This window comes from Styela clava, chromosome 15, assembly GCF_964204865.1.
Source record: "Styela clava chromosome 15, kaStyClav1.hap1.2, whole genome shotgun sequence".
NCBI classification, from domain to species: domain Eukaryota; kingdom Metazoa; phylum Chordata; class Ascidiacea; order Stolidobranchia; family Styelidae; genus Styela; species Styela clava.
Window position 1 is genome coordinate 8,256,112 of NC_135264.1, and position 15,325 is coordinate 8,271,436.

At 46.9% G+C, this 15,325-nt stretch overlaps 50 non-coding genes and 27 pseudogenes across 50 annotated transcripts; all 77 read right to left on the bottom strand.

Annotated features, from left to right (window-relative positions):
* Positions 1-41: 41 nt before the first annotated feature.
* On the bottom strand, positions 42-159 carry LOC144416659 (5S ribosomal RNA). Its single transcript, XR_013472552.1, has one exon. It is a non-coding gene; the product is annotated as a 5S ribosomal RNA (ribosomal RNA).
* Positions 160-240: 81 nt separating this feature from the next.
* Positions 241-359, bottom strand: LOC144416866 (5S ribosomal RNA). Its single transcript, XR_013472759.1, has one exon. It is a non-coding gene; the product is annotated as a 5S ribosomal RNA (ribosomal RNA).
* Positions 360-440: 81 nt separating this feature from the next.
* LOC144417621 (5S ribosomal RNA) lies at positions 441-559 on the bottom strand (annotated as a pseudogene).
* Positions 560-640: 81 nt separating this feature from the next.
* On the bottom strand, positions 641-758 carry LOC144418158 (5S ribosomal RNA; annotated as a pseudogene).
* An 81-nt stretch (positions 759-839) lies between these two features.
* LOC144414157 (5S ribosomal RNA) lies at positions 840-958 on the bottom strand. Its single transcript, XR_013470048.1, has one exon. It is a non-coding gene; the product is annotated as a 5S ribosomal RNA (ribosomal RNA).
* Positions 959-1,039: 81 nt separating this feature from the next.
* Positions 1,040-1,158, bottom strand: LOC144416033 (5S ribosomal RNA). The gene has a single exon (XR_013471927.1). It is a non-coding gene; the product is annotated as a 5S ribosomal RNA (ribosomal RNA).
* Positions 1,159-1,239: 81 nt separating this feature from the next.
* LOC144418256 (5S ribosomal RNA) lies at positions 1,240-1,358 on the bottom strand (annotated as a pseudogene).
* An 81-nt stretch (positions 1,359-1,439) lies between these two features.
* On the bottom strand, positions 1,440-1,558 carry LOC144416515 (5S ribosomal RNA). The gene has a single exon (XR_013472408.1). It is a non-coding gene; the product is annotated as a 5S ribosomal RNA (ribosomal RNA).
* An 81-nt stretch (positions 1,559-1,639) lies between these two features.
* On the bottom strand, positions 1,640-1,758 carry LOC144412257 (5S ribosomal RNA; annotated as a pseudogene).
* Positions 1,759-1,839: 81 nt separating this feature from the next.
* LOC144417739 (5S ribosomal RNA) lies at positions 1,840-1,958 on the bottom strand (annotated as a pseudogene).
* Positions 1,959-2,039: 81 nt separating this feature from the next.
* Positions 2,040-2,157, bottom strand: LOC144418159 (5S ribosomal RNA; annotated as a pseudogene).
* Positions 2,158-2,238: 81 nt separating this feature from the next.
* Positions 2,239-2,357, bottom strand: LOC144417422 (5S ribosomal RNA). The gene has a single exon (XR_013473315.1). It is a non-coding gene; the product is annotated as a 5S ribosomal RNA (ribosomal RNA).
* Positions 2,358-2,441: 84 nt separating this feature from the next.
* On the bottom strand, positions 2,442-2,560 carry LOC144415427 (5S ribosomal RNA). The gene has a single exon (XR_013471319.1). It is a non-coding gene; the product is annotated as a 5S ribosomal RNA (ribosomal RNA).
* Positions 2,561-2,641: 81 nt separating this feature from the next.
* LOC144417025 (5S ribosomal RNA) lies at positions 2,642-2,760 on the bottom strand. The gene has a single exon (XR_013472917.1). It is a non-coding gene; the product is annotated as a 5S ribosomal RNA (ribosomal RNA).
* An 85-nt stretch (positions 2,761-2,845) lies between these two features.
* On the bottom strand, positions 2,846-2,964 carry LOC144412546 (5S ribosomal RNA; annotated as a pseudogene).
* An 81-nt stretch (positions 2,965-3,045) lies between these two features.
* On the bottom strand, positions 3,046-3,164 carry LOC144417186 (5S ribosomal RNA). Its single transcript, XR_013473078.1, has one exon. It is a non-coding gene; the product is annotated as a 5S ribosomal RNA (ribosomal RNA).
* An 81-nt stretch (positions 3,165-3,245) lies between these two features.
* LOC144412781 (5S ribosomal RNA) lies at positions 3,246-3,354 on the bottom strand (annotated as a pseudogene).
* An 81-nt stretch (positions 3,355-3,435) lies between these two features.
* Positions 3,436-3,554, bottom strand: LOC144414158 (5S ribosomal RNA). The gene has a single exon (XR_013470049.1). It is a non-coding gene; the product is annotated as a 5S ribosomal RNA (ribosomal RNA).
* An 81-nt stretch (positions 3,555-3,635) lies between these two features.
* LOC144414159 (5S ribosomal RNA) lies at positions 3,636-3,754 on the bottom strand. Its single transcript, XR_013470050.1, has one exon. It is a non-coding gene; the product is annotated as a 5S ribosomal RNA (ribosomal RNA).
* Positions 3,755-3,835: 81 nt separating this feature from the next.
* On the bottom strand, positions 3,836-3,954 carry LOC144414160 (5S ribosomal RNA). The gene has a single exon (XR_013470051.1). It is a non-coding gene; the product is annotated as a 5S ribosomal RNA (ribosomal RNA).
* An 81-nt stretch (positions 3,955-4,035) lies between these two features.
* LOC144416635 (5S ribosomal RNA) lies at positions 4,036-4,154 on the bottom strand. The gene has a single exon (XR_013472528.1). It is a non-coding gene; the product is annotated as a 5S ribosomal RNA (ribosomal RNA).
* Positions 4,155-4,235: 81 nt separating this feature from the next.
* LOC144414161 (5S ribosomal RNA) lies at positions 4,236-4,354 on the bottom strand. The gene has a single exon (XR_013470052.1). It is a non-coding gene; the product is annotated as a 5S ribosomal RNA (ribosomal RNA).
* An 81-nt stretch (positions 4,355-4,435) lies between these two features.
* On the bottom strand, positions 4,436-4,553 carry LOC144412978 (5S ribosomal RNA; annotated as a pseudogene).
* Positions 4,554-4,634: 81 nt separating this feature from the next.
* On the bottom strand, positions 4,635-4,743 carry LOC144412420 (5S ribosomal RNA; annotated as a pseudogene).
* An 81-nt stretch (positions 4,744-4,824) lies between these two features.
* LOC144414926 (5S ribosomal RNA) lies at positions 4,825-4,943 on the bottom strand. The gene has a single exon (XR_013470817.1). It is a non-coding gene; the product is annotated as a 5S ribosomal RNA (ribosomal RNA).
* Positions 4,944-5,024: 81 nt separating this feature from the next.
* Positions 5,025-5,143, bottom strand: LOC144413054 (5S ribosomal RNA; annotated as a pseudogene).
* Positions 5,144-5,224: 81 nt separating this feature from the next.
* On the bottom strand, positions 5,225-5,343 carry LOC144414162 (5S ribosomal RNA). The gene has a single exon (XR_013470053.1). It is a non-coding gene; the product is annotated as a 5S ribosomal RNA (ribosomal RNA).
* An 81-nt stretch (positions 5,344-5,424) lies between these two features.
* Positions 5,425-5,543, bottom strand: LOC144414164 (5S ribosomal RNA). Its single transcript, XR_013470055.1, has one exon. It is a non-coding gene; the product is annotated as a 5S ribosomal RNA (ribosomal RNA).
* Positions 5,544-5,624: 81 nt separating this feature from the next.
* On the bottom strand, positions 5,625-5,743 carry LOC144415494 (5S ribosomal RNA). Its single transcript, XR_013471386.1, has one exon. It is a non-coding gene; the product is annotated as a 5S ribosomal RNA (ribosomal RNA).
* An 81-nt stretch (positions 5,744-5,824) lies between these two features.
* Positions 5,825-5,943, bottom strand: LOC144414165 (5S ribosomal RNA). Its single transcript, XR_013470056.1, has one exon. It is a non-coding gene; the product is annotated as a 5S ribosomal RNA (ribosomal RNA).
* An 81-nt stretch (positions 5,944-6,024) lies between these two features.
* Positions 6,025-6,143, bottom strand: LOC144415489 (5S ribosomal RNA). The gene has a single exon (XR_013471381.1). It is a non-coding gene; the product is annotated as a 5S ribosomal RNA (ribosomal RNA).
* Positions 6,144-6,224: 81 nt separating this feature from the next.
* On the bottom strand, positions 6,225-6,343 carry LOC144417659 (5S ribosomal RNA; annotated as a pseudogene).
* An 81-nt stretch (positions 6,344-6,424) lies between these two features.
* Positions 6,425-6,543, bottom strand: LOC144412831 (5S ribosomal RNA; annotated as a pseudogene).
* Positions 6,544-6,624: 81 nt separating this feature from the next.
* Positions 6,625-6,733, bottom strand: LOC144412858 (5S ribosomal RNA; annotated as a pseudogene).
* Positions 6,734-6,814: 81 nt separating this feature from the next.
* LOC144416248 (5S ribosomal RNA) lies at positions 6,815-6,933 on the bottom strand. Its single transcript, XR_013472141.1, has one exon. It is a non-coding gene; the product is annotated as a 5S ribosomal RNA (ribosomal RNA).
* An 81-nt stretch (positions 6,934-7,014) lies between these two features.
* On the bottom strand, positions 7,015-7,133 carry LOC144418352 (5S ribosomal RNA; annotated as a pseudogene).
* An 81-nt stretch (positions 7,134-7,214) lies between these two features.
* On the bottom strand, positions 7,215-7,333 carry LOC144414166 (5S ribosomal RNA). The gene has a single exon (XR_013470057.1). It is a non-coding gene; the product is annotated as a 5S ribosomal RNA (ribosomal RNA).
* An 81-nt stretch (positions 7,334-7,414) lies between these two features.
* On the bottom strand, positions 7,415-7,533 carry LOC144414690 (5S ribosomal RNA). The gene has a single exon (XR_013470579.1). It is a non-coding gene; the product is annotated as a 5S ribosomal RNA (ribosomal RNA).
* An 81-nt stretch (positions 7,534-7,614) lies between these two features.
* Positions 7,615-7,733, bottom strand: LOC144416937 (5S ribosomal RNA). Its single transcript, XR_013472829.1, has one exon. It is a non-coding gene; the product is annotated as a 5S ribosomal RNA (ribosomal RNA).
* Positions 7,734-7,814: 81 nt separating this feature from the next.
* Positions 7,815-7,933, bottom strand: LOC144418296 (5S ribosomal RNA; annotated as a pseudogene).
* An 81-nt stretch (positions 7,934-8,014) lies between these two features.
* On the bottom strand, positions 8,015-8,133 carry LOC144414167 (5S ribosomal RNA). The gene has a single exon (XR_013470058.1). It is a non-coding gene; the product is annotated as a 5S ribosomal RNA (ribosomal RNA).
* Positions 8,134-8,214: 81 nt separating this feature from the next.
* On the bottom strand, positions 8,215-8,333 carry LOC144414168 (5S ribosomal RNA). Its single transcript, XR_013470059.1, has one exon. It is a non-coding gene; the product is annotated as a 5S ribosomal RNA (ribosomal RNA).
* An 81-nt stretch (positions 8,334-8,414) lies between these two features.
* Positions 8,415-8,533, bottom strand: LOC144415327 (5S ribosomal RNA). The gene has a single exon (XR_013471219.1). It is a non-coding gene; the product is annotated as a 5S ribosomal RNA (ribosomal RNA).
* An 84-nt stretch (positions 8,534-8,617) lies between these two features.
* Positions 8,618-8,736, bottom strand: LOC144414561 (5S ribosomal RNA). The gene has a single exon (XR_013470451.1). It is a non-coding gene; the product is annotated as a 5S ribosomal RNA (ribosomal RNA).
* Positions 8,737-8,817: 81 nt separating this feature from the next.
* LOC144416152 (5S ribosomal RNA) lies at positions 8,818-8,936 on the bottom strand. The gene has a single exon (XR_013472046.1). It is a non-coding gene; the product is annotated as a 5S ribosomal RNA (ribosomal RNA).
* An 81-nt stretch (positions 8,937-9,017) lies between these two features.
* Positions 9,018-9,136, bottom strand: LOC144414885 (5S ribosomal RNA). Its single transcript, XR_013470776.1, has one exon. It is a non-coding gene; the product is annotated as a 5S ribosomal RNA (ribosomal RNA).
* An 81-nt stretch (positions 9,137-9,217) lies between these two features.
* On the bottom strand, positions 9,218-9,336 carry LOC144417563 (5S ribosomal RNA; annotated as a pseudogene).
* Positions 9,337-9,417: 81 nt separating this feature from the next.
* LOC144413071 (5S ribosomal RNA) lies at positions 9,418-9,536 on the bottom strand (annotated as a pseudogene).
* Positions 9,537-9,617: 81 nt separating this feature from the next.
* Positions 9,618-9,726, bottom strand: LOC144412421 (5S ribosomal RNA; annotated as a pseudogene).
* An 81-nt stretch (positions 9,727-9,807) lies between these two features.
* LOC144416249 (5S ribosomal RNA) lies at positions 9,808-9,926 on the bottom strand. The gene has a single exon (XR_013472142.1). It is a non-coding gene; the product is annotated as a 5S ribosomal RNA (ribosomal RNA).
* Positions 9,927-10,007: 81 nt separating this feature from the next.
* Positions 10,008-10,126, bottom strand: LOC144418353 (5S ribosomal RNA; annotated as a pseudogene).
* An 81-nt stretch (positions 10,127-10,207) lies between these two features.
* Positions 10,208-10,326, bottom strand: LOC144414169 (5S ribosomal RNA). Its single transcript, XR_013470060.1, has one exon. It is a non-coding gene; the product is annotated as a 5S ribosomal RNA (ribosomal RNA).
* Positions 10,327-10,406: 80 nt separating this feature from the next.
* Positions 10,407-10,525, bottom strand: LOC144416724 (5S ribosomal RNA). Its single transcript, XR_013472617.1, has one exon. It is a non-coding gene; the product is annotated as a 5S ribosomal RNA (ribosomal RNA).
* An 81-nt stretch (positions 10,526-10,606) lies between these two features.
* On the bottom strand, positions 10,607-10,725 carry LOC144412832 (5S ribosomal RNA; annotated as a pseudogene).
* Positions 10,726-10,806: 81 nt separating this feature from the next.
* On the bottom strand, positions 10,807-10,915 carry LOC144412423 (5S ribosomal RNA; annotated as a pseudogene).
* Positions 10,916-10,996: 81 nt separating this feature from the next.
* Positions 10,997-11,115, bottom strand: LOC144416250 (5S ribosomal RNA). Its single transcript, XR_013472143.1, has one exon. It is a non-coding gene; the product is annotated as a 5S ribosomal RNA (ribosomal RNA).
* An 81-nt stretch (positions 11,116-11,196) lies between these two features.
* LOC144418354 (5S ribosomal RNA) lies at positions 11,197-11,315 on the bottom strand (annotated as a pseudogene).
* An 81-nt stretch (positions 11,316-11,396) lies between these two features.
* On the bottom strand, positions 11,397-11,515 carry LOC144414170 (5S ribosomal RNA). The gene has a single exon (XR_013470061.1). It is a non-coding gene; the product is annotated as a 5S ribosomal RNA (ribosomal RNA).
* An 81-nt stretch (positions 11,516-11,596) lies between these two features.
* LOC144414929 (5S ribosomal RNA) lies at positions 11,597-11,715 on the bottom strand. Its single transcript, XR_013470821.1, has one exon. It is a non-coding gene; the product is annotated as a 5S ribosomal RNA (ribosomal RNA).
* Positions 11,716-11,796: 81 nt separating this feature from the next.
* Positions 11,797-11,915, bottom strand: LOC144416938 (5S ribosomal RNA). Its single transcript, XR_013472830.1, has one exon. It is a non-coding gene; the product is annotated as a 5S ribosomal RNA (ribosomal RNA).
* An 81-nt stretch (positions 11,916-11,996) lies between these two features.
* On the bottom strand, positions 11,997-12,115 carry LOC144417269 (5S ribosomal RNA). Its single transcript, XR_013473162.1, has one exon. It is a non-coding gene; the product is annotated as a 5S ribosomal RNA (ribosomal RNA).
* Positions 12,116-12,196: 81 nt separating this feature from the next.
* On the bottom strand, positions 12,197-12,315 carry LOC144414171 (5S ribosomal RNA). The gene has a single exon (XR_013470062.1). It is a non-coding gene; the product is annotated as a 5S ribosomal RNA (ribosomal RNA).
* Positions 12,316-12,399: 84 nt separating this feature from the next.
* On the bottom strand, positions 12,400-12,518 carry LOC144414172 (5S ribosomal RNA). The gene has a single exon (XR_013470063.1). It is a non-coding gene; the product is annotated as a 5S ribosomal RNA (ribosomal RNA).
* Positions 12,519-12,599: 81 nt separating this feature from the next.
* On the bottom strand, positions 12,600-12,718 carry LOC144415328 (5S ribosomal RNA). Its single transcript, XR_013471220.1, has one exon. It is a non-coding gene; the product is annotated as a 5S ribosomal RNA (ribosomal RNA).
* Positions 12,719-12,802: 84 nt separating this feature from the next.
* LOC144416947 (5S ribosomal RNA) lies at positions 12,803-12,921 on the bottom strand. The gene has a single exon (XR_013472839.1). It is a non-coding gene; the product is annotated as a 5S ribosomal RNA (ribosomal RNA).
* Positions 12,922-13,002: 81 nt separating this feature from the next.
* LOC144414886 (5S ribosomal RNA) lies at positions 13,003-13,121 on the bottom strand. Its single transcript, XR_013470777.1, has one exon. It is a non-coding gene; the product is annotated as a 5S ribosomal RNA (ribosomal RNA).
* An 81-nt stretch (positions 13,122-13,202) lies between these two features.
* Positions 13,203-13,311, bottom strand: LOC144412424 (5S ribosomal RNA; annotated as a pseudogene).
* An 81-nt stretch (positions 13,312-13,392) lies between these two features.
* LOC144416251 (5S ribosomal RNA) lies at positions 13,393-13,511 on the bottom strand. Its single transcript, XR_013472144.1, has one exon. It is a non-coding gene; the product is annotated as a 5S ribosomal RNA (ribosomal RNA).
* An 81-nt stretch (positions 13,512-13,592) lies between these two features.
* Positions 13,593-13,711, bottom strand: LOC144418356 (5S ribosomal RNA; annotated as a pseudogene).
* An 81-nt stretch (positions 13,712-13,792) lies between these two features.
* On the bottom strand, positions 13,793-13,911 carry LOC144416639 (5S ribosomal RNA). The gene has a single exon (XR_013472532.1). It is a non-coding gene; the product is annotated as a 5S ribosomal RNA (ribosomal RNA).
* Positions 13,912-13,992: 81 nt separating this feature from the next.
* LOC144414692 (5S ribosomal RNA) lies at positions 13,993-14,111 on the bottom strand. Its single transcript, XR_013470581.1, has one exon. It is a non-coding gene; the product is annotated as a 5S ribosomal RNA (ribosomal RNA).
* Positions 14,112-14,192: 81 nt separating this feature from the next.
* On the bottom strand, positions 14,193-14,311 carry LOC144417724 (5S ribosomal RNA; annotated as a pseudogene).
* Positions 14,312-14,392: 81 nt separating this feature from the next.
* LOC144417270 (5S ribosomal RNA) lies at positions 14,393-14,511 on the bottom strand. The gene has a single exon (XR_013473163.1). It is a non-coding gene; the product is annotated as a 5S ribosomal RNA (ribosomal RNA).
* An 81-nt stretch (positions 14,512-14,592) lies between these two features.
* Positions 14,593-14,711, bottom strand: LOC144414693 (5S ribosomal RNA). Its single transcript, XR_013470582.1, has one exon. It is a non-coding gene; the product is annotated as a 5S ribosomal RNA (ribosomal RNA).
* An 81-nt stretch (positions 14,712-14,792) lies between these two features.
* On the bottom strand, positions 14,793-14,911 carry LOC144418226 (5S ribosomal RNA; annotated as a pseudogene).
* An 81-nt stretch (positions 14,912-14,992) lies between these two features.
* LOC144417271 (5S ribosomal RNA) lies at positions 14,993-15,111 on the bottom strand. Its single transcript, XR_013473164.1, has one exon. It is a non-coding gene; the product is annotated as a 5S ribosomal RNA (ribosomal RNA).
* Positions 15,112-15,192: 81 nt separating this feature from the next.
* On the bottom strand, positions 15,193-15,311 carry LOC144414173 (5S ribosomal RNA). Its single transcript, XR_013470064.1, has one exon. It is a non-coding gene; the product is annotated as a 5S ribosomal RNA (ribosomal RNA).
* Between the last annotated feature and the right edge of the window lie 14 nt (positions 15,312-15,325).

Below are 15,325 nucleotides of genomic sequence, written 5' to 3' on the forward strand. Positions count from 1 at the left end.
TGTTGGAAAACAGAGCAAAATCGAAAGAAGCGGCGACGAAAAGCCTACGACACTCGGTATTCCCAGCCGGTCACCCATGCAAGTACTAACCGAGCCCGACATTGCTTAACTTCCGAGATCGACGAGATCGGGTGCATTCAACGTGGTATGGTTGTAGGCAATAAAGTAGTAGTCTATTCGGCTATTTGTATTTCGCAGTTGTTGGAAAACAGAGCAAAATCGAATGAAACGGCGACGAAAAGCCTACGACACTCGGTATTCCCAGCCGGTCACCCATGCAAGTACTAACCGAGCCCGACATTGCTTAACTCCCGAGATCGAACGAGATCGGGTGCATTCACCGTGGTATGGTTGTAGGCGTTAAAGTAGTAGTCTATTCGGCTATTTGTATTTCGCAGTTGTTAGAAAACAGAGCAAAATCGAATGAAACGGCGACGAAAAGCCTACGACACTCGGTATTCCCAGCCGGTCACCCATGCAAGAACTAACCAAGCCCGACATTGCTTAACTTCCGAGATCGAACAAGATCGGGAGCATTCAACGTGGTATGGTTGTAGGCGATGAAGTAGTAGTCTATTCGGCTATTTGTATATCGCAGTTGTTGGAAAACACAGCAAAATCGAATGAAACGACGACGAAAAGCTTACGACACTCGGTATTCCCAGCCGGTCACCCATGCAAGTACTAACCGAACCCGACATTGCTTAACTTCCGAGATCGACGAGATCGGGTGCATTCAACGTGGTATGGTTGTAGGCGATAAAGTAGTAGTCTATTCGGCTATTTGTATTTCGCAGTTGTTGGAAAACAGAGCAAAATCGAATGAAACGGCGACGAAAAGCCTACGACACTCGGTATTCCCAGCCGGTCACCCATGCAAGTACTAACCGAGCCCGACATTGCTTAACTTCCGAGATCGAACGAGATCGGGTGCATTCAACGTGGTATGGTTGTAGGCGATAAAGTAGTAGTCTATTCGGCTATTTGTATTTCGCAGTTGTTGGAAAACAGAGCAAAATCGAATGAAACGGCGATGAAAAGCCTACGACACTCGGTATTCCCAGCCGGTCACCCATGCAAGTACTAACCGAGCCCGACATTGCTTAACTTCCGAGATCGAACGAGATCGGGTGCATTCAACGTGGTATGTTTGTAGGCGATAAAGTAGTAGTCTATTCGGCTATTTGTATTTCGCAGTTGTTGGAAAACAGAGCAAAATCGAATGAAACGGCGAAGAAAAGCCTACGACACTCGGTATTCCCAGCCGGTCACCCATGCAAGTTCTAACCGAGCCCGACATTGCTTAACTCCCGAGATCGAACGAGATCGGGTGCATTCACCGTGGTATGGTTGTAGGCGTTAAAGTAGTAGTCTATTCGGCTATTTGTATTTCGCAGTTGTTAGAAAACAGAGCCAAATCGAATGAAACGGCGATGAAAAGCCTACGACACTCGGTATTCTCAGCCGGTCACCCATGCAAGTACTAACCGAGCCCGACATTGCTTAACTTCCGAGATCGAACGAGATCGGGTGCATTCAACGTGGTATGTTTGTAGGCGATAAAGTAGTAGTCTATTCGGCTATTTGTATTTCGCAGTTGTTGGAAAACAGAGCAAAATCGAATGAAACGGCGACGAAAAGCCTACGACACTCGGTATTCCCAGCCGGTCAGCCATGCAAGTTCTAACCGAGCCCGACATTGCTTAACTCCCGAGATCGAACGAGATCGGGTGCATTCACCGTGGTATGGTTGTAGGCGTTAAAGTAGTAGTCTATTCGGCTATTTGTATTTCGCAGTTGTTAGAAAACAGAGCAAAATCGAATGAAACGGCGACGAAAAGCCTACGACACTCGGTATTCCCAGCCGGTCACCCATGCAAGAACTAACCAAGCCCGACATTGCTTAACTTCCGAGATCAAACAAGATCGGGAGCATTCAACGTGGTATGGTTGTAGGCGATGAAGTAGTAGTCTATTCGGCTATTTGTATATCGCAGTTGTTGGAAAACACAGCAAAATCGAATGAAACGACGACGAAAAGCTTACGACACTCGGTATTCCCAGCCGGTCACCCATGCAAGTACTAACCGAACCCGACATTGCTTAACTTCCGAGATCGACGAGATCGGGTGCATTCAACGTGGTATGGTTGTAGGCGGTAAAGTAGTAGTCTATTCGGCTATTTGTATTTCGCAGTTGTTGGAAAACAGAGCAAAATCGAATGAAACGGCGACGAAAAGCCTACGACACTCGGTATTCCCAGCCGGTCACCCATGCAAGTACTAACCGAGCCCGACATTGCTTAACTTCCGAGATCGAACGAGATCGGGTGCATTCAACGTGGTATGGTGGTTGTAGGCGATAAAGTAGTAGTCTATTCGGCTATTTGTATTTCGCAGTTGTTGGAAAACAGAGCAAAATCGAATGAAACGGCGATGAAAAGCCTACGACACTCGGTATTCCCAGCCGGTCACCCATGCAAGTACTAACCGAGCCCGACATTGCTTAACTTCCGAGTTCGAACGAGATCGGGTGCATTCAACGTGGTATGTTTGTAGGCGATAAAGTAGTAGTCTATTCGGCTATTTGTATTTCGCAGTTGTTGGAAAACAGAGCAAAATCGAATGAAACGGCGACGAAAAGCCTACGACACTCGGTATTCCCAGCCGGTCACCCATGCAAGTTCTAACCGAGCCCGACATTGCTTAACTTCCGAGATCGAACGAGATCGGGTGCATTCAACGTGGTATGGTTGTAGGCGATAAAGTAGTAGTCTATTCGGCTATTTGTATTTCGCAGTTGTTGGAAAACAGAGCAAAAACGAATGGAACGGCGACGAAAAAAAAGCCTACGACACTCGGTATTCCTAGCCGGTCACCCATGCAATTACTAACCGAGCACGACATTGCTTAACTTCCGAGATCGAACGAGATCGGGTGCATTCACCGTGGTATGGTTGTTGGCTATAAAGTAGTAGTCTATTCGGCTATTTGTATTTCGCAGTTGTTGGAAAACAGAGCAAAATCTAATGAAACGGCGACGAAAAGCCTACGACACTCGGTATTCCCAGCCGGTCACCCATGCAAGTACTAACCAAGCCCGACATTGCTTAACTTCCGAGATCGAACAAGATCGGGTGCATTCAACGTGGTATGCTTGTAGGCGATAAAGTAGTAGTCTATTCGGCTATTTGTATTTCGCAATTGTTAGAAAACAGAGCAAAATCGAATGAAACGGCGACGAAAAGCCTACGACACTCGGTATTCCCAGCCGGTCACCCATGCAAGTACTAACCGAGCCCGACATTGCCTAACTTCCGAGATCGGGTGCATTCAACGTGGTATGGTTGTAGGCGGTAAAACAGTAGTCTATTCGGCTATTTGTATTTCGCAGTTGTTGGAAAACAGAGCAAAATCAAATGAAACGGCGACGAAAAGCCTACGACACTCGGTATTCCCAGCCGGTCACCCATGCAAGTACTAACCGAGCCCGACATTGCTTAACTTCCGAGATCGAACGAGATCGGGTGCATTCAACGTGGTATGGTTGTAGGCGATTAAACAGTAGTCTATTCAACTATTTGTATTTCGCAGTTGTTGGAAAACAGAGCAAAATCGAACGAAACGGCGACGAAAAGCCTACGACACTCGGTATTCCCAGCCGGTCACCCATGCAAGTACTAACCGAGCCCGACATTGCTTAACTTCCGAGATCGAACGAGATCGGGTGCATTCAACGTGGTATGGTTGTAGGCGATAAAGTAGTAGTCTATTCGGCTATTTGTATTTCGCAGTTGTTGGAAAACAGAGCAAAATCGAATGAAACGGCGACGAAAAGCCTACGACACTCGGTATTCCCAGCCGGTCACCCATGCAAGTACTAACCGAGCCCGACATTGCTTAACTTCCGAGATCGAACGAGATCGGGTGCATTCAACGTGGTATGGTTGTAGGCAATAAAGTAGTAGTCTATTCGGCTATTTGTATTTCGCAGTTGTTGGAAAACAGAGCAAAATCGAATGAAACGGCGACGAAAAGCCTACGACACTCGGTATTCCCAGCCGGTCACCCATGCAAGTACTAACCGAGCACGACATTGCTTAACTTCCGAGATCGAACGAGATCGGGTGCATTCAACGTGGTATGGTTGTAGGCGATAAAGTAGTAGTCTATTCGGCTATTTGTATTTCGCAGTTGTTGGAAAACAGAGCAAAATCGAATGAAACGGCGACGAAAAGCCTACGACACTCGGTATTCCCAGCCGGTCACCCATGCAAGTACTAACCGAGCCCGACATTGCTTAACTTCCGAGATCGAACGAGATCGGGTGCATTCAACGTGGTATGGTTGTAGGCGATAAAGTAGTAGTCTATTCGGCTATTTGTATTTCGCAGTTGTTGGAAAACAGAGCAAAATCGAATGAAACGGCGACGAAAAGCCTACGACACTCGTATTCCCAGCCGGTCACCCATGCAAGTACTAACCGAGCCTGTCATCGCTTAACTTCCGAGATCAAACGATAACGGGTGCATTCAACGTGGTATGGTTGTAGGCGATAAAGTAGTAGTCTATTCGGCTATTTGTATTTCGCAGTTGTTGGAAAACAGAGCAAAATCGAATGAAACGGCGACAAAAAGCCTACGACACTCGGTATTCCCAGCCGGTCACCCATGCAAGTACTAACCGAGCCCGACATTGCTTAACTTCCGAGATCGAGTGCATTCAACGTGGTATGGTTGTAGGCGATAAAGTAGTAGTCTATTCGGCTATTTGTATTTCGCAGTTGTTGGAAAACAGAGCAAAATCGAATGAAACGGCGACGAAAAGCCTACGACACTCGGTATTCCCAGCAGGTCACCCATGCAAGTACTAACCGAGCCCGACATTGCTTAACTTCCGAGATCGAACGAGATCGGGTGCATTCAACGTGGTATGGTTGTAGGCGATAAAGTAGTAGTCTATTCGGCTATTTGTATTTCGCAGTTGTTGGAAAACAGAGCAAAATCGAATGAAACGGCGACGAAAAGCTTACGACACTCGGTATTCCCAGCCGGTCACCCATGCAAGTACTAACCGAGCCCGACATTGGTCAACTTCCGAGATCGAACGATAACGGGTGCATTCAACGTGATATGGTTGTAGGCGATAAAGTAGTAGTGTATTCGGCTATTTGTATTTCGCAGTTGTTGGAAAACAGAGCAAAATCGAATGAAACGGCGACAAAGAGCCTACGACACTCGGTATTCCCAGCCGGTCACCCATGCAAGTACTAACCGAGCCCGACATTGCTTAACTTCCGAGATCGAACGAGATCGGGTGCATTCAACGTGGTATGGTTGTAGGCGATAAAGTAGTAGTCTATTCGGCTATTTGTATTTCGCAGTTGTTGGAAAACAGAGCAAAATCGAATGAAACGGCGACGAAAAGCCTACGACACTCGGTATTCCCAGCCGGTCACCCATGCAAGTACTAACCGAGCCCGACATTGCTTAACTTCCGAGATCGAACGAGATCGGGTGCATTCAACGTGGTATGGTTGTAGGCGATAAAGTAGTAGTCTATTCGGCTATTTGTATTTTGCAGTTGTTGGAAAACAGAGCAAAATCGAATAAAACGGCGACAAAAAGCCTACGACACTCGGTATTCCCAGCCGGTCACCCATGCAAGTACTAACCGAACCCGACATTGCTTAATTTCCGAGATCGAACGAGATCGGGTGCATTCAACGTGGTATGGTCGTAGGCGATAAAGTAGTAGTCTATTCGGCTATTTGTATTTCGCAGTTGTTGGAAAACAGAGCAAAATCGAATGAAACGGCGACGAAAAGCCTACGACACTCGGTATTCCCAGCCGGTCACCCATGCAAGTACTAACCGAGCCCGACATTGCTTAACTTCCGAGATCGAACGAGATCGGGTGCATTCAACGTGGTATGGTTGTAGGCGATAAAGTAGTAGTCTATTCGGCTATTTGTATTTTGCAGTTATTGGAAAACAGAGCAAAATCGAATGAAGCGGCGACGAAAAGCCTACGACACTCGGTATTCCCAGCCGGTCACCCATGCAAGTACTAACCGAGCCCGACATTGCTTAACTTCCGAGATCGAACGAGATCGGGTGCATTCGACGTGGTATGGTTGTAGGCGATAAAGTAGTAGTCTATTCGGCTATTTGTATTTCGCAGTTGTTGGAAAACAGAGCAAAATCGAATGAAACGGCGACGAAAAGCCTACGACACTCGGTATTCCCAGCCGGTCACCCATGCAAGTACTAACCGAGCCCGACATTGCTTAACTTCCGAGATCGAACGAGATCGGGTTCATTCATCGTGGTATTGTTGTAGGCGATAAAGTAGTAGTCTATTCGGCTATTTGTATTTCGCAGTTGTTGGAAAACAGAGCAAAATCGAATGAAACGGCGACGAAAAGCCTACGACACTCGGTATTCCCAGCCGGTCACCCATGCAAGTACTAACCGAGCCTGACATTGCTTGACTTCCGAGATCGAACGATAACGGGTGCATTCAACGTGATATGGTTGTAGGCGATAAAGTAGTAGTCTATTCGGCTATTTGTATTTCGCAGTTGTTGGAAAACAGAGCAAAATCGAATGAAACGGCGACAAAAAGCCTACGACACTCGGTATTCCCAGCCGGTCACCCATGCAAGTACTAACCGAGCCCGACATTGCTTAACTTCCAAGATCGAGTGCATTCAACGTGGTATGGTTGTAGGCGATAAAGTAGTAGTCTATTCGGCTATTTGTATTTCGCAGTTGTTGGAAAACAGAGCGAAAACGAATGAAACGGCGACGAAAAGCCTACGACACTCGGTATTTCCAGCAGGTCACCCATGCAAGTACTAACCGAGCCCGTCATTGCTTAACTTCCGAGATCGAACGAGATCGGGTGCATTCAACGTGGTATGGTTGTAGGCGATAAGGTAGTAGTCTATTCGGCTATTTGTATTTCGCAGTTGTTGGAAAACAGAGCAAAATCGAATGAAACGGCGACGAAAAGCCTACGACACTCGGTATTCCCAGCCGGTCACCCATGCAAGTACTAACCGAGCCCGACATTGCTTAACTTCCGAGATCGAACGATAACGGGTGCATTCATCGTGGTATGGTTGTAGGCGATAAAGTAGTAGTGTATTCGGCTATTTGTATTTCGCAGTTGTTGGAAAACAGAGCAAAATCGAGTGAAACGGCGACAAAAAGCCTACGACACTCGGTATTCCCAGCCGGTCACCCATGCAAGTACTAACCGAGCCCGACATTGCTTAACTTCCGAGATCGAACGAGATCGGGTGCATTCAACGTGGTATGGTTGTAGGCGATAAAGTAGTAGTCTATTCGGCTATTTGTATTTTGCAGTTGTTGGAAAACAGAGCAAAATCGAATGAAACGGCGACGAAAAGCCTACGACACTCGGTATTCCCAGCCGGTCACCCATGCAAGTACTAACCGAGCCCGACATTGCTTAACTTCCGAGATCGAACGAGATCGGGTGCATTCAACGTGGTATGGCTGTAGGCGATAAAGTAGTAGTCTATTCGGCTATTTGTATTCCGCAGTTGTTGGAAAACAGAGCAAAATCGAATGAAACGGCAACAAAAAGCCTACGACACTCGGTATTCCCAGCCTGTCACCCATGCAAGTACTAACCGAGCCCGACATTGCTTAACTTCCGAGATCGAACGAGATCGGGTGCATTCAACGTGGTATGGTTGTAGGCTATAAAGTAGTAGTCTATTCGGCTATTTGTATTTCGCAGTTGTTGGAAAACAGAGCAAAATCAAATGAAACGGCGACGAAAAGTCTACGACACTCGGTATTCCCAGCCCGTCACCCATGCAAGTACTAACCGAGCTCGACATTGCTTAACTTCCGAGATCGAACGAGATCGGGTGCATTCAACGTGGTATGGTTGTAGGCGATAAAGTAGTAGTCTATTCGGCTATTTGTATTTTGCAGTTGTTGGAAAACAGAGCAAAATCGAAAGAAGCGGCGACGAAAAGCCTACGACACTCGGTATTCCCAGCCGGTCACCCATGCAAGTACTAACCGAGCCCGACATTGCTTAACTTCCGAGATCGAACGAGATCGGGTGCATTCAACGTGGTATGGTTGTAGGCGATAAAGTAGTAGTCTATTCGGCTATTTGTATTTTGCAGTTGTTGGAAAACAGAGCAAAATCGAAAGAAGCGGCGACGAAAAGCCTACGACACTCGGTATTCCCAGCCGGTCACCCATGCAAGTACTAACCGAGCCCGACATTGCTTAACTTCCGAGATCGAACGAGATCGGGTGCATTCAACGTGGTATGGTTGTAGGCGACAAAGTAGTAGTCTATTCGGCTATTTGTATTTTGCAGTTGTTGGAAAACAGAGCAAAATCGAAAGAAGCGGCGACGAAAAGCCTACGACACTCGGTATTCCCAGCCGGTCACCCATGCAAGTACTAACCGAGCCCGACATTGCTTAACTTCCGAGATCGAACGAGATCGGGTGCATTCAACGTGGTATGGTTGTAGTCGATAAAGTAGTAGTCTGTTCTGCTATTTGTATTTTGCAGTTGTTAGAAAACAGAGAAAAAACGAATGGAACGGCGACGAAAAAAAGCCTACGACACTCGGTATTCCCAGCCGGTCACCCATGCAAGTACTAACCGAGCCCGACATTGCTTAACTTCCGAGATCGAACGAGATCGGGTGCATTCAACGTGGTATGATTGTAGGCAATAAAGTAGTAGTCTATTCGGCTATTTGTATTTCGCAGTTGTTGGAAAACAGAGCAAAATCGAATGAAACGGCGACGAAATGCCTACGACACTCGGTATTCCCAGCCGGTCACCCATGCAAGTACTATCCGAGCCCGACATTGCTTAACTTCCGAGATCGAACGAGATCGGGTGCATTCACCGTGGTATGGTTGTAGGCGATAAAGTAGTAGTCTATTTGGCTATTTGTATTTCGCAGTTGTTAGAAAACAGAGAAAAATCGAATGAAACGGCGACGAAAAGCCTACGACACTTGGTATTCCCAGCCGGTCACCCATGCAAGTACTAACCGAGCCCGACATTGCTTAACTTCCGAGATCGAACGAGATCGGGTGCATTCGACGTGGTATGGTTGTAGGCGATAAAGTAGTAGTCTATTCGGCTATTTGTATTTCGCAGTTGTTGGAAAACAGAGCAAAATCGAATGAAACGGCGACGAAAAGCCTACGTCACTCGGTATTCCCAGCCGGTCACCCATGCAAGTACTAACCGAGCCCGACATTGCTTAACTTCCGAGATCGAACGAGATCGGGTGCATTCATCGTGGTATTGTTGTAGGCGATAAAGTAGTAGTCTATTCGGCTATTTGTATTTCGCAGTTGTTGGAAAACAGAGCAAAATCGAATGAAACGGCGACGAAAAGCCTACGACAATCGGTATTCCCAGCCGGTCACCCATGCAAGTACTAACCGAGCCTGACATTGCTTGACTTCCGAGATCGAACGATAACGGGTGCATTCAACGTGATATGGTTGTAGGCGATAAAGTAGTAGTCTATTCGGCTATTTGTATTTCGCAGTTGTTGGAAAACAGAGCAAAATCGAATGAAACGGCGACAAAAAGCCTACGACACTCGGTATTCCCAGCCGGTCACCCATGCAAGTACTAACCGAGCCCGACATTGCTTAACTTCCGAGATCGAGTGCATTCAACGTGGTATGGTTGTAGGCGATAAAGTAGTAGTCTATTCGGCTATTTGTATTTCGCAGTTGTTGGAAAACAGAGCAAAATCGAATGAAACGGCGACGAAAAGCCTACGACACTCGGTATTTCCAGCAGGTCACCCATGCAAGTACTAACCGAGCCCGTCATTGCTTAACTTCCGAGATCGAACGAGATCGGGTGCATTCAACGTGGTATGGTTGTAGGCGATAAGGTAGTAGTCTATTCGGCTATTTGTATTTCGCAGTTGTTGGAAAACAGAGCAAAATCGAATGAAACGGCGACGAAAAGCCTACGACACTCGGTATTCCCAGCCGGTCACCCATGCAAGTACTAACCGAGCCCGACATTGCTTAACTTCCGAGATCGAACGATAACGGGTGCATTCATCGTGGTATGGTTGTAGGCGATAAAGTAGTAGTGTATTCGGCTATTTGTATTTCGCAGTTGTTGGAAAACAGAGCAAAATCGAGTGAAACGGCGACAAAAAGCCTACGACACTCGGTATTCCCAGCCGGTCACCCATGCAAGTACTAACCGAGCCCGACATTGCTTAACTTCCGAGATCGAACGAGATCGGGTGCATTCAACGTGGTATGGTTGTAGGCGGTAAAGTAGTAGTCTATTCGGCTATTTTATTTTGCAGTTGTTGGAAAACAGAGCAAAATCGAATGAAACGGCGACGAAAAGCCTACTACACTCGGTATTCCCAGCCGGTCACCCATGCAAGTACTAACCGAGCCCGACATTGCTTAACCTCCGAGATCGAACGAGATCGGGTGCATTCAACGTGGTATGGCTGTAGGCGATAAAGTAGTAGTCTATTCGGCTATTTGTATTTCGCAGTTGTTGGAAAACAGAGCAAAATCGAATGAAACGGCGACAAAAAGCCTACGACACTCGGTATTCCCAGCCGGTCACCCATGCAAGTACTAACCGAGCCTGACATTGCTTGACTTCCGAGATCGAACGATAACGGGTGCATTCAACGTGATATGGTTGTAGGCGATAAAGTAGTAGTCTATTCGGCTATTTGTATTTCGCAGTTGTTGGAAAACAGAGCAAAATCGAATGAAACGGCGACAAAAAGCCTACGACACTCGGTATTCCCAGCCGGTCACCCATGCAAGTACTAACCGAGCCCGACATTGCTTAACTTCCGAGATCGAGTGCATTCAACGTGGTATGGTTGTAGGCGATAAAGTAGTAGTCTATTCGGCTATTTGTATTTCGCAGTTGTTGGAAAACAGAGCAAAATCGAATGAAACGGCGACGAAAAGCCTACGACACTCGGTATTTCCAGCAGGTCACCCATGCAAGTACTAACCGAGCCCGTCATTGCTTAACTTCCGAGATCGAACGAGATCGGGTGCATTCAACGTGGTATGGTTGTAGGCGATAAGGTAGTAGTCTATTCGGCTATTTGTATTTCGCAGTTGTTGGAAAACAGAGCAAAATCGAATGAAACGGCGACGAAAAGCCTACGACACTCGGTATTCCCAGCCGGTCACCCATGCAAGTACTAACCGAGCCCGACATTGCTTAACTTCCGAGATCGAACGATAACGGGTGCATTCATCGTGGTATGGTTGTAGGCGATAAAGTAGTAGTGTATTCGGCTATTTGTATTTCGCAGTTGTTGGAAAACAGAGCAAAATCGAGTGAAACGGCGACAAAAAGCCTACGACACTCGGTATTCCCAGCCGGTCACCCATGCAAGTACTAACCGAGCCCGACATTGCTTAACTTCCGAGATCGAACGAGATCGGGTGCATTCAACGTGGTATGGTTGTAGGCGGTAAAGTAGTAGTCTATTCGGCTATTTGTATTTTGCAGTTGTTGGAAAACAGAGCAAAATCGAATGAAACGGCGACGAAAAGCCTACTACACTCGGTATTCCCAGCCGGTCACCCATGCAAGTACTAACCGAGCCCGACATTGCTTAACTTCCGAGATCGAACGAGATCGGGTGCATTCAACGTGGTATGGCTGTAGGCGATAAAGTAGTAGTCTATTCGGCTATTTGTATTCCGCAGTTGTTGGAAAACAGAGCAAAATCGAATGAAACGGCGACAAAAAGCCTACGACACTCGGTATTCCCAGCCTGTCACCCATGCAAGTACTAACCGAGCCCGACATTGCTTAACTTCCGAGATCGAACGAGATCGGGTGCATTCAACGTGGTATGGTTGTAGGCTATAAAGTAGTAGTCTATTCGGCTATTTGTATTTCGCAGTTGTTGGAAAACAGAGCAAAATCAAATGAAACGGCGACGAAAAGTCTACGACACTCGGTATTCCCAGCCGGTCACCCATGCAAGTACTAACCGAGCTCGACATTGCTTAACTTCCGAGATCGAACGAGATCGGGTGCATTCAACGTGGTATGGTTGTAGGCGTTAAAGTAGTAGTCTATTCGGCTATTTGTATTTTGCAGTTGTTGGAAAACAGAGCAAAATCGAAAGAAGCGGCGACGAAAAGCCTACGACACTCGGTATTCCCAGCCGGTCACCCATGCAAGTACTAACCGAGCCCGACATTGCTTAACTTCCGAGATCGAACGAGATCGGGTGCATTCAACGTGGTATGGTTGTAGGCGATAAAGTAGTAGTAGTCTATTCGGCTATTTGTATTTTGCAGTTGTTGGAAAACAGAGCAAAATCGAAAGAAGCGGCGACGAAAAGCCTACGACACTCGGTATTCCCAGCCGGTCACCCATGCAAGTACTAACCGAGCCCGACATTGCTTAACTTCCGAGATCGAACGAGATCGGGTGCATTCAACGTGGTATGGTTGTAGGCGACAAAGTAGTAGTCTATTCGGCTATTTGTATTTTGCAGTTGTTGGAAAACAGAGCAAAATCGAAAGAAGCGGCGACGAAAAGCCTACGACACTCGGTATTCCCAGCCGGTCACCCATGCAAGTACTAACCGAGCCCGACATTGCTTAACTTCCGAGATCGAACGAGATCGGGTGCATTCAACGTGGTATGGTTGTAGTCGATAAAGTAGTAGTCTGTTCTGCTATTTGTATTTTGCAGTTGTTAGAAAACAGAGAAAAAACGAATGGAACGGCGACGAAAAAAAGCCTACGACACTCGGTATTCCCAGCCGGTCACCCATGCAAGTACTAACCAAGCCCGACATTGCTTAACTTCCGAGATCGAACGACATCGGGTGCATTCAACGTGGTATGGTTGTAGGCGATAAAGTAGTAGTCTATTCGGCTATTTGTATTTCGCAGTTGTTAGAAAACAGAGAAAAATCGAATGAAACGGCGACGAAAAGCCTACGACACTTGGTATTCCCAGCCGGTCACCCATGCAAGTACTAACCGAGCCCGACATTGCTTAACTTCCGAGATCGAACGAGATCGGGTGCATTCGACGTGGTATGGTTGTAGGCGATAAAGTAGTAGTCTATTCGGCTATTTGTATTTCGCAGTTGTTGGAAAACAGAGCAAAATCGAATGAAACGGCGACAAAAAGCCTACGACACTCGGTATTCCCAGCCGGTCACCCATGCAAGTACTAACCGAGCCCGACATTGCTTAACTTCCGAGATCGAGTGCATTCAACGTGGTATGGTTGTAGGCGATAAAGTAGTAGTCTATTCGGCTATTTGTATTTCGCAGTTGTTGGAAAACAGAGCAAAATCGAATGAAACGGCGACGAAAAGCCTACGACACTCGGTATTTCCAGCAGGTCACCCATGCAAGTACTAACCGAGCCCGTCATTGCTTAACTTCCGAGATCGAACGAGATCGGGTGCATTCAACGTGGTATGGTTGTAGGCGATAAGGTAGTAGTCTATTCGGCTATTTGTATTTCGCAGTTGTTGGAAAACAGAGCAAAATCGAATGAAACGGCGACGAAAAGCCTACGACACTCGGTATTCCCAGCCGGTCACCCATGCAAGTACTAACCGAGCCCGACATTGCTTAACTTCCGAGATCGAACGATAACGGGTGCATTCATCGTGGTATGGTTGTAGGCGATAAAGTAGTAGTGTATTCGGCTATTTGTATTTCGCAGTTGTTGGAAAACAGAGCAAAATCGAGTGAAACGGCGACAAAAAGCCTACGACACTCGGTATTCCCAGCCGGTCACCCATGCAAGTACTAACCGAGCCCGACATTGCTTAACTTCCGAGATCGAAAAAGATCGGGTGCATTCAACGTGGTATGGTTGTAGGCGATAAAGTAGTAGTCTATTCGGCTATTTGTATTTTGCAGTTGTTGGAAAACAGAGCAAAATCGAATGAAACGGCGACGAAAAGCCTACGACACTCGGTATTCCCAGCCGGTCACCCATGCAAGTACTAACCGAGCCCGACATTGCTTAACTTCCGAGATCGAACGAGATCGGGTGCATTCAACGTGGTATGGCTGTAGGCGATAAAGTAGTAGTCTATTCGGCTATTTGTATTCCGCAGTTGTTGGAAAACAGAGCAAAATCGAATGAAACGGCGACAAAAAGCCTACGACACTCGGTATTCCCAGCCTGTCACCCATGCAAGTACTAACCGAGCCCGACATTGCTTAACTTCCGAGATCGATCGAGATCGGGTGCATTCAACGTGGTATGGTTGTAGGCTATAAAGTAGTAGTCTATTCGGCTATTTGTATTTCGCAGTTGTTGGAAAACAGAGCAAAATCAAATGAAACGGCGACGAAAAGTCTACGACACTCGGTATTCCCAGCCGGTCACCCATGCAAGTACTAACCGAGCTCGACATTGCTTAACTTCCGAGATCGAACGAGATCGGGTGCATTCAACGTGGTATGGTTGTAGGCGATAAAGTAGTAGTCTATTCGGCTATTTGTATTTTGCAGTTGTTGGAAAACAGAGCAAAATCGAATGAAACGGCGACGAAAAGCCTACGACACTCGGTATTCCCAGCCGGTCACCCATGCAAGTACTAACCGAGCCCGACATTGCTTAACTTCCGAGATCGAACGAGATCGGGTGCATTCAACGTGGTATGGCTGTAGGCGATAAAGTAGTAGTCTATTCGGCTATTTGTATTCCGCAGTTGTTGGAAAACAGAGCAAAATCGAATGAAACGGCGACAAAAAGCCTACGACACTCGGTATTCCCAGCCTGTCACCCATGCAAGTACTAACCGAGCCCGACATTGCTTAACTTCCGAGATCGAACGATATCGGGTGCATTCAACGTGGTATGGTTGTAGGCTATAAAGTAGTAGTCTATTCGGCTATTTGTATTTCGCAGTTGTTGGAAAACAGAGCAAAATCAAATGAAACGGCGACGAAAAGTCTACGACACTCGGTATTCCCAGCCGGTCACCCATGCAAGTACTAACCGAGCTCGACATTGCTTAACTTCCGAGATCGAACGAGATCGGGTGCATTCAACGTGGTATGGTTGTAGGCGATAAAGTAGTAGTCTATTCGGCTATTTGTATTTTGCAGTTGTTGGAAAACAGAGCAAAATCGAAAGAAGCGGCGACGAAAAGCCTACGACACTCGGTATTCCCAGCCGGTCACCCATGCAAGTACTAACCGAGCCCGACATTGCTTAACTTCCGAGATCGAACGAGATCGGGTGCATTCAACGTGGTATGGTTGTAGGCGATAAAGTAGTAGT